Source organism: Pan troglodytes, chromosome 15, assembly GCF_028858775.2.
Source record: "Pan troglodytes isolate AG18354 chromosome 15, NHGRI_mPanTro3-v2.0_pri, whole genome shotgun sequence".
NCBI classification, from domain to species: domain Eukaryota; kingdom Metazoa; phylum Chordata; class Mammalia; order Primates; family Hominidae; genus Pan; species Pan troglodytes.
The window spans coordinates 53,704,588-53,715,088 of record NC_072413.2 but is presented as its reverse complement, the minus strand read 5'-3'; the positions used below and the strand labels follow the sequence as shown (position 1 = coordinate 53,715,088).

The window sequence follows — 10,501 nt, the reverse complement described above, 5'->3', positions numbered from 1 at the left end:
ATAAAAAACCAGGTAACCCTGAGCACACAATTCATCTCAATGGAAAGCATTTTCCTGCCAATTTACATTAGCTCAAAAAGTGGCCCTGCACACCTCTAAGTCATTCAGAACAATACATTCCAGAGATGGTCCTTCCAACCTTCCTTATTCTTGTTTAATATTTGGGCAAGAAACTAAGCGAGCATTTAGTTTGAAGCAAATTGCCCCTCATATTTCCTTGGAATGAAGCAAAAGCAAATCTGAACCATCTTTCAATGGAATGAGCCCACACTGACAAGAGCACTTGTAATCACTTCCATTGTGTATTCTTAGCCAATTTACAACTACATTCATTGAATTAATAACGATCAGCTGGGACTCGCAAAGGCCTAATACCCAGGGCTCCCTTCTGGGGCTGCTGGCCTGACATTTAAATATTTATTGATGATAATTGGATGACAGATAGGGATGGGCTCAGACAGAAATAAATTCAATCTGCTTGCACAGGCAGAAACCATGTTATAGCCATGATTCCTCCTCAGGCCACATAGATACAGTACCAAGAGAAATGAAGGTGAAGAGTCCTCTGATAAGATGTGAAAACTAAGACAACGATTCTTATGATTATTTGCATGGTTGAAAGACAACTCCTTAAGACTAATTTCTGTTTTTGTTTTTTTTTTAACGTGTGTTTTTGTTTGTTTGCTTGTTTTACCAAACTGTCAATAAAGACACGAGAATTAAGAATTCAAGACTTTGCTTTCCTGGATTCTGGGTTTTCCTTCCTATTCTAAAAATGTTTGAAATGGGCACCAAGTATTCAATCTGTGTACAGATCATTAAGATTTTGTGTTTAAGATCTGCCAGGTTATGGTGCAGTAACAAAGAACCCCCAGATCTCAATAACTGAAAACCACAAAGGTTTTTATTTCATGTTCTACACCACAGGTCCCTCTCAGGCTGGCAGGGAATTCTGCCCAGCACAGTCACTCAAGAACACAGGCTGATGGAGCAGCCAATCACCACTTCCTGAGGGAAAAGGAGAGCTCTGGAGAATCTTGCATCAGCAAGGAAATGGTCTGGCCTGGAAGCAAACCACACTAACAATGACCACGGAGGACCTGCTTAAGATTGCTCTGACCTTAGGTCCTTTCTCTGCTTCTCACTAACCATGTGGCTTGAACATGTCACTACAATTCTTGGAGGCTCAGATTCCTTATCTGAAAAATGAGAATAATACAAGTTAGTCATCGAATTGCCCTGAAGGATAAATGAGATAATAAATATATAGAACCACATACTAGAGGCTCAATATATGACAGTATTTGGGGTTTTTTTTTTTAACATGTTAAAGAAAAGACTTCCATGGAACCCAGTGGGCTCACAAGGATGTGTGCTTTTGCTCACTTGCACCACATTACACACAAAATTCTTGAAAATACATAATAAGCCACGATACATACATGTCTCAAGGCTCTCACTGCCACAAACTGTAGTTTCTGACAGTTTAATTTTGTATGTGGGAAAAGGTGACCTGCAAGTGACTGAAGAATTCACCCAGAGTTGTTCCATAATCAAGAAGGTCTAACACCCAACTTTGTGTCTCCTGACTTCCACTGTAATCTACCATCTCATTGCTATGCCCTTCCTTTCCCGCATGTGGGAGAGAAGGAAGAACAGTATACTATGCCCCAGGACAACATCTTTCACAGCAGGCTTTTAGACAAGAATCAGGTAAGTCCAAAGGTTATTGTCATTATTTATATGCAATGATCACTCTTCACAACTGTATTTTCCATGATAACTAAGAAAAATTAAAGAGATCAAAAAATGATTACAATTATAATTATGGCTCACATTTACTGAGAATTTACCCTGTGCCACTTCCTATTTTATGAACTTTTTAGGATTATCTCATTTAATCCTCACACTAACCCTAAAAGGTGGGTTACATTATTATCCCATTTCGCAGGTGAGAGAACTGAGACACCCTGAGGTGAAGTGTCTTGCCCAAGGTCTCCTGTACAGTAAGTGGCAGAGTTAGGATTCAGGCTCAGGATATTGTATTTTGGAGCCCATGTTCTCAAACTCCTCAGGATGGCTGTAATATACAGTTATTATTTTGAAATCTCACTTACCAGAAAAAGGAAATGATGGCTAATACAATTGCTCTATAGGTTAAAGGACTGTGCTAAGAACCAGAGGTTCATTCATATTGTTTTATTCTCATCCATGATTACACTCACCATCTCCCTAGCACCAGATAATTAAACAGCAGGAAAGTTCTTGAGCAGATAAAGAAAGATCAGAAGGATAGGGTAAGATTGGAACATAGAGAATATGATCAACTGATATTTACTGAATGAGTGAATGGGAAATTCATCATCACTAATTGAAGAAAACTCAAACCATTAGTAGTCAACTGCATTCCTTTTATAAATGAAATTCATTATTTCAACTGTGTCAGCCCTTTAACACAAGCTATGCATGCCAGATTCTGCATATTGAACCTCATTGTACCACCGATTTTTTTTTTAATAAACCAAGAAAGACAGTTTATGGAACAGAGTGTTTTAAGGAAGTGTCATAGGGTGGAGGAAAGAGAAGGAATTCCTGCCCATCTTCAGGGAGAGAAAAAAGTCCCCGTGGATGGAACAGGAGGGCTCCATCAGGCCTGAGAGGTACTTTTGCAATGTTATGGGACCAATAAATTAGAAAGGTAATTTAGTACCTATTATTTGATTTCTCACCTAAAGGAAATTGTAAAATTTCAAATCTGTGAATTTCAGGTAGGACCAAGTCATTTGTACTTCCCCAAGATGTCACAGCTTATGCTCTATCAAACAAAACAAATCTCTCTCCAGATGAAGACAACAGCGTTAAATGTAATTCTCTGTGTGTATTAAAATGAATAACCAATTAGCAATTATTCAGTCATGAACGAACAGAACTTACTCTGTTCCTCTTCCTGAATTCTCAGAAATACTTGGAATTTAATGAGATGTAATTTATGAGACAAAGCCCATTTTTTCTTTCACATGACAAAATGGACTGCAATGAACAATTTCTGTGATCACAGAGAATGGTCACTATTGCTGGTTGCGGGCTGCAGAGGTAACAGCAGCTGGCCAGGGTAGGTTAATACCACATACCGGGCCTTATCAGTCAACAGCCTTCAGAGCACACAATTCCACCTGCTGTTCTTGCTTCCTAGGCTGTGCTTGTTGAGAAAGACTCAGCCCAAGCACAAGTAGTGAATGGTTCATGGTACCCACCAGCAATGGGGATAGGAAACATGGGTGCTGAGAACTTGTGGGGGAGGCAGAGGTCAATCAAAATTCATAATCGAAACAGTTATGTAACAATCACCAAATCATCAGTTTGTTATCAATGACCTTCAAGTCAACTGGAATAGATGAGCTTCACTGAACCAACATAGGATTAAGGAAACCCAGAGGGGAACCCTATGGCTTTTTGACTGTCACGGAACGTTGATTCAAAAATGATGGAAGAATCTCTCCTGTTTGGTCCCTAAGCAGACTTGTGGCTCCCAAGAAGCCTTCCTCATATCTTCATGTTTTTCTGGGCTAGGTCATGGTGGAAATGACCTGGAAACGTAGATACCCAGCACCCACCACCATACACATATCTGTGTGCCTGTTACAGGACCTAAGTTGTTACTTCCCTCTAGGCAGGAACTATATCTAACTGTCAAATGGCTCTCTGTAGAGGCCATAGCTCGCCTGTGCCATAGATATACAAACATACTTTTGTCAAACCAGCAACATATATAGTCTTTAGCAGTATCATGATCTTGTCAGTAAATACCTAGACATACCAGCTCACACTTTCCACCAGCATAGTTTCTCCCTGTTCTGCAGAGTCACAGCTCAATGGAGGGGCGCATGGATGGCTGCCAAGGGAGGGAGAGGGAAAGAAGCCCAAAAGGGTGGGGCATCTATCCCACTCCACAGCCAGGGCTGCTGCACAATCTGTCTAATACATCACTTGAGGAGGAGTTTGATTCTTTAAAAAGTTTGGAAATCATTGTTCTAGAAGGTCTCCAGTTTGTCAGAAAAGTAAGATTCGTATTTAGTGTGCCTCAGCACAGAGAAGCAACTTTTTGTATAGAAATGTCCTGGCTGGGCATGGTGGCTCACACCTGTAATCCCAGCGCTTTGGGAGGTTGAGGCAGGTGGATCACCTGAGGTCAGGAGTTTGAGACCAGCCTGACCAACTGGTGAAACCGCATCTCTACTAAAACTACAAAAATTGGCCAGGCATGGTGGCATGCACCTGTAGTTCCAGCTACCCCTCAGGGAGGCTGAGACAGAATTGCTTGAACCCAGGAGGCAGAGGTTGTAGTGAGCTGAGATCACTCCACTGCACTCCAGCCTGGGCGACAGAGCAAGACTCCATCTAAAAGAAAGAAGAAAGAGAGAAAGAGAGAAAGAAAGAAAGAAAGAGAAGGAAGGGGAGGGAAGGAAGGAAGGAAGGAAGGAAATGTCCTGAGTTTCCAGAGTAAGGTATTTTTCTTTCTCAACACTGAATATTAATTCAACACTCCAGGAAGAACCAGCAACTCTGGGTGCCTCAACAGCCTGACAGGGCCCTTACTCTATTAACCAAAAAAAAAAAAAGCCATTAAGGGAAGGAGAAGAGAGATGAGCAAAACAAGAAGTAGAAAAAATGGTAGAAATACACCACCAAGGAAATGCTATCATGTTACCTTGCTCCGCGGGAATTTACTTAACCGTCTCCATAGGAATGGTCTGGCCCAGCTATTAAAAGGTTCACACAGAAAAAAGAAAAGTTGGGAGACAAAATTAGCTGAGTAGAGGCCGTGTCTGCTTTTGGAAGGGCTATGGTCAACTCACAGTCCTGCTGAATCTACAGAGAGCGAGAGAAACTAGACCCCAGGCTGAGTAGTCTGTAGTGAATTTTGTATGCAGCTCTCAGCAAAAGAGCACTCAGACACCCTGGCACCAAAGATATGAACAAGAAAACGCTGAGAACATATATCTGTTTATCCGTCTGTGATCCCAAAAGAACTCATTTAGTAAAAGGTCTTGGACTCCAAATGCATCAGTCTGTTTCCTTCCTGATGGTCCCTGCTACATATGTGGCCGCTTGGACATCTGAAAGGAAAGGGGCCTGTGCTATTCTGATGTTCATCCAGTAAACAACAAATTGGTGCTTAAAATGGGGAAGCGGAAAGCTCTTCTCAGAAGAATCCAGATTCCAGGATCTAAGGGGGTCATGTTGATCCTAGAAGCAGCCACTGTGTGAGGATCCTTCTGTCCATGAGGCCACCAAATCTATTCTGCTCCTGGGGACCAGACAAGGTAGGGAGTCTCACAAGCCACAATGGAGAATGGGATTGGAGTTGATGGTGAGTGGAGAAAGAAATCCCAGGCTTGGGCATCGGGGGCTCACAACTCTGTCTGCTTCCAGCTCCTGGACCAGAGCAGCCCTTCCATGCGAAAACTAATGCTTCAACTTCACACACCCGGAGGTGCCTCCTGCCTGCCTTTACCCAAGTCTTCCACCTTTCATCACCCCTAAACCTTTTGTACCGCTGTGCTCCTTTCACAGTGGGGCCTGGATAACCACTGCTTCTGAGGCCATAGTCCCAAAATACCATACACCAAAATGGGACTTCTTTGAAGACCCCCGGGAGAGTCTGTTTCAGTGACTTTTCCTCTAAACAGGGACTCCAGGGGAAGCTCCAATCTTGGTTTGGGGGGCATAGCTTCCATGCTGTGCCTCTGTGCTGTCTGCCGGAAGATTTTGAAGTGGAAAAGGACAGAGCTGTGTGGGTTGTGCACGGAGTGGTGTGGGTTCTGCTGGGTTGCTTTCTCTGATCCTCAAAGACCTTTTTCCATCCTACCTCCAATCTGACCCAGCCTAGGGCACTCTGAAGTCATGGACTGATCCTTTCTCTCCCACACATAAAGCAGCTTCTTTCATACTGATATTACCTAAGCAGCCTCTCACAATTAGGTTTGGAATGGAGGTTCAACAGCTTTGCTCTAGGGTGGCTTTGCTCTGGTATTTTCACTGTAATAGCTACAGAACCACTTAGAAACATTTCATAAACCCTGGAAATTTAAATTGGCTTTTCAGAGATCCATTAGCTCATGAAATCTTAGGTTGTGTCACTGTTGTGTGAGAACCCATAGAAACGGGTATGTAAAACAAGCCTCCAGCAACCACACGGTTCCTCACAGTGACTTCTCTATAGCCAGGGGCCAACAGATGTGACTAGCTAAAGTGACTGGCTAAAGGAGGGGGCGTTGTCATGGGAAACCAGGACATCTCACTTGCAGCATTTTCTTAACCCAGTGGGGAAAAATGTTCCAGTTCTTATTTTTCTGTTTGTCAACAAGATGCTCAGCTATCTGGAATTCATCTGTGAAGAGTCCCACAGGAATTTGCCAGTGACATCAGAGCAAGGGAACTCATTCTAAGTGATTAAAATGGAAAGTTGTGGCCGCAACTTTCTAATACCACCAATTCACAACAGATTTTCAGTCCTCCGTGGCTGAACCACCACTTAGCTTTTTAGGAATGAGAGACACAAGGCTCAGCCAGAGGAATTTGGATCATCTCACTACAATCGTGTGTGAAGGCAGAAGGCACAGACAAAAGAGAAGAGATGGGGCCGTCAAGGCAGGACCAGGTAAGCAGCAAAGAAATGAACTGTTCATCCCAATCAAACTTACCATGGAGAGACTGGATATACCTCTGTCCCAAAAGAACCCATTGAGCAGTCTTTGACTCCAAATGCATCAGTCTGTCTCATCTTGGTTGTCCCTGAAACATACACAGCCATTTGGACATCTGGAGGGAAGTGGGTCTGTGCTGTTCTCATGTTCGTCTGGTAAACAACAAACTGGTGCTTAAAATACATATACTGTGGCCGGGAGCGGTGGCTCACGCCTGTAATCTCAGCACTTTGGGAGGCCGAGGCGGGCGGATCAGGAGGTCAGGATATCGAGACCATCCTGGCTAACATGGTGAAACCCCGTCTCTACTAAAAATACAAAAAAAATTAGCTGGGCGTGGTGGTGGGCACCTGTAGTCCCAGCTACTCGGGAGGCTGAGGCAGGAGAATAGCGTGAACCCAGGAGGAGGAGCTTGCAGTGAGCCGACATCACACCACTGCACTCCAGCCTGGGCAACAGAGCAAGACTCCATCTCAAAAAAAAAAAAAAAAAATATATATATATATAGCATAACGTCGAGCTTTTGAGGTTGAGAGATCAGAACCCCCCCAAGCAAAGTATATACCTCTCACATCAGAGCCACAGGGCTCTTTGCTTCTTGGACAGCCTAATCCATCAACCAAAGTCATCTTCCCTTAAAACTGAATGGGACAGGACAGTAATCTAGAGGAAAAGTTCAGAAGAAATTTCACTTTTTACTCTAAAACCCATGTTAGAGCACTCTCAGCCTGAATTCCTTGAAAACATGTCCTGAGACAAGGATTAAGGGCTAATGCTTTAGGAAGTACAGTGCCAGGGCATTGCACCTGAGGAAAAACGAAAGCAAGTCAGGGAAGGATGGAGAGTAAATGCTGTCCACTGCTCCTCAACAAGTTTCAAGAGATGCATTCAATCCCCAACTTGTGTACCTTCTTGACCACACAAGACATCTCTAGCCAAGCTATATAGAGAAAAAATGTCCATCAAAAAGAAGAATGGACAGGGAATTTGTTTACCTAACTTCATTCTCATTGGTAGAATGTGACCCACAGTCACACTTTGAATTTCAGAGTTAAATTAAAAGACCTATTGCCCCCAGGGGAGCCAGATGGCACATCTTGTGGCATGATGCTCATTCACGTCCAGCAGTGCCGCAGGGAGGAGGCAGAAAGACTCTGGGCCTCAGCCCCACATCAGAGCCTTGCCAGAGCCAGTGTCACTGCAGCAACTGAGATGGAGCAAGCCCTGAGTCTGGAACACAGGTGAGGCCAAGAGAATGAGGGCACCTGAGATGTGTCAGGTGAAATGACATGATACTTAATTAAAGGAAATTGTTTTGGCCAGGCACAGTGGCTGATGCCTGTAATCCCAGCACTTTGGGAGGCTGAGGTGGGCCGATCACTTGAGGCCAGGAGTTTGAGACCAGCCTGGCCAACATGGAGAAACCCCATCTCTACTAAAAATACAAAAATTACCTGGGTGTGGTGGTGCATGCTTGTAATCCCAGCTACTCGGGAGGTTGAGGCAGGAGAATCACTTGAACCTGGGAGGCAGAGGTTGCAGTGAGCCAAGATTGTGCCACTGCACTCTAGTCTGGGTGACAGAGTGAGACTCTGTCTGAAAAAAAAAAATTGTTTCTCCTCATGCCTAGTTTTCAACATAGCTGTCCTCACTTCTGAATTCATCACTGGAATAGGCAAAAATCTAAAGTTTAGGAAGCCTGAAATGAAGCAAGGTCTCCCTGCCCCTCTGCCTCTAAGTGACCTTCTGGAATGGCAACGACTCCCATTGCCTCGTTGCACCTGCTCCCTGAGACAAGCTTTCTGTTCTCTGTCTACAGACACAGTAGTGACTGGGTAAAATCAGGGTTGGCCCATTGGGCCAGTGGGGGACCCCAATCTAGATTTTGGTTTGATGATGAAGACAGAAAGAGCTATGCATCCCCTTTTCCATATGCTGAGGCAGTATATATAGCATAGGTTGAGAGTTTGAGGTTGGGCTTTGGAGTCAGACAGAGTAATGTCGTAACTCGGTCCGCCACTTACCAGTTACGTAACCTTCCTCTCTGTTTCTTCATATGTAAAATAGGCATTAAACTAGTACCTCCTCACAGAGCTCTTGTGAGAATAAAATGAGACAATCCCAGTAAAGTGCCAAAACAGTGCCTGGTACCTAGAAGGCAGAAAATCTTAGCTATCATTATTAATAGAAATTCTCTTTCCCATTATTATACTTCATTTTTTGTCGTAGCTGCCAAAAAGTTGGGAGGTAAAGTGCAATTGCATTAGCCCTCATCATTCACAAATTCATTTATTCTCCTGATTTCCTGTACCGTTTTATTTTCATTATCATGTGTGTGTCCTTTTATCTTGTTTCCCTTCATGCTTTCCTCCAGCCCCATGTCATTCCCATTTTTCTGGATAAAGGAACTGGCTGCTAATCTGTGCCCTGAACCCAACACTCCTTGTAGGGTAGGTGCCTGGTGAGCAGGCCCCTCACCACAGAGCCAGATTCCTGGAGGGCTGGGAGCTGACCCTTGCTTTGTGTGTGTCTAAAGAGGGCTACACCTCCATTAAAAGGCAAGCACAGCCAGGCAGAATCCAGCTGTCACTGCCTGGAGCACTGAGAGCAGCGGAGGACTGAGGAGGAGAGGGAATAAGAGTCTTTGACAATAGATAAACCACTCATCAGACCACCAAAACTGCCAAAGGCCAGCTCCTCACCTCATTGCTGTCCTAAGCCATTTAGTAACAGACAACACTGTTCTGGAGATGAAGGAGGCACCCTGCCCTACGCTCTCCTCCCCAAAACGGTGCATTCTGTTTCCTGCAGCAGTGAGTCTTTCATGTAATGGAGAGTTTATTAGTTGAGATTTAAAACTCAAAGCCACAGGATACAGATTGAATTGCAGTCTCCCCAAGGATCCTAAAGCTACAGACTCCCGAGTAACCTCCTTGTATTTCCAAAGGTCATACTCGCCTGTGTGATTCCCTTACAACTACCAAAGGGCACCCACAGCTGGCAGCCTCCCAGTGCGGCCTTGCACACTGTAAAGAGAGATTATATAACTGCCAGTGACAGGGGATAGGGAAGAGGAGGGGAGCTCGCATCTGTGGATGATGCCTCTTACCATGCTCCATGCTCACCGCAGCTCTGCATCCTTGCCTGCCAGGAAAGTAAGGTAGGCTTTGCCTGGCTGAAAGAAAATGTGCAGCAGGTACCCCTGCCATCTAGGGTAGAAGAGAGCCTCCTACTTCTTAGGTGCTGAGGATAAGCTTCTCCTGTGGGCACCCTCATGTTCCTTTGCCCCCAGGGCCTTTACGGCCATCCCCATTGTCTTGGTTCATCTTCTGCTACTATAACAGAATGCTACCAACTGGGCAAATTATAATGAACAGAAATTTATTTGGCTCATGGTTCTAGGGGCTGGAAAGTCCAAGACCGAGGGGATGGCATCTAGTGAGGCCTTCTTGCTGGGTCATAACATGGTGGAAGATATCATACGGCAAGAGAGACAAAAGAGAGGGCCAAACCTGCTTTTATAGCAAACCTACTCCCACAATAGCAACATTCATCCATTAAAGGTCCCACCTGTCAACACTGTTGTGTTGGGGATTAAGTTTCCAACACATGAACTTTGGGGGACACATTCAAACCATAGCACCCATCTTCTCACAGCTCAGGCCACTGGGTGCAGACTGAGGATGTGTAATGAGGCCTGAAAAGGGGGAGGACCCATCACAAGCCACCAGTAGCCCTCTTTATCTCTCAGGAATCCCAGGTGAACCAGGAGAAATGGGCTGAAATAGCCAGTC

The 10,501-nt window shown here is 44.5% G+C and overlaps 1 long non-coding RNA gene across 1 annotated transcript; it reads right to left on the bottom strand.

Annotated features, from left to right (window-relative positions):
- Positions 1–877: 877 nt before the first annotated feature.
- On the bottom strand, positions 878–8,858 carry LOC134808356 (uncharacterized). The gene is made up of 3 exons (XR_010151125.1): positions 8,732–8,858; positions 6,705–6,795; positions 878–1,199 (listed from the first exon to the last, which is right to left on the bottom strand). It is a non-coding gene; the product is annotated as an uncharacterized LOC134808356 (long non-coding RNA).
- Positions 8,859–10,501: the final 1,643 nt, after the last annotated feature.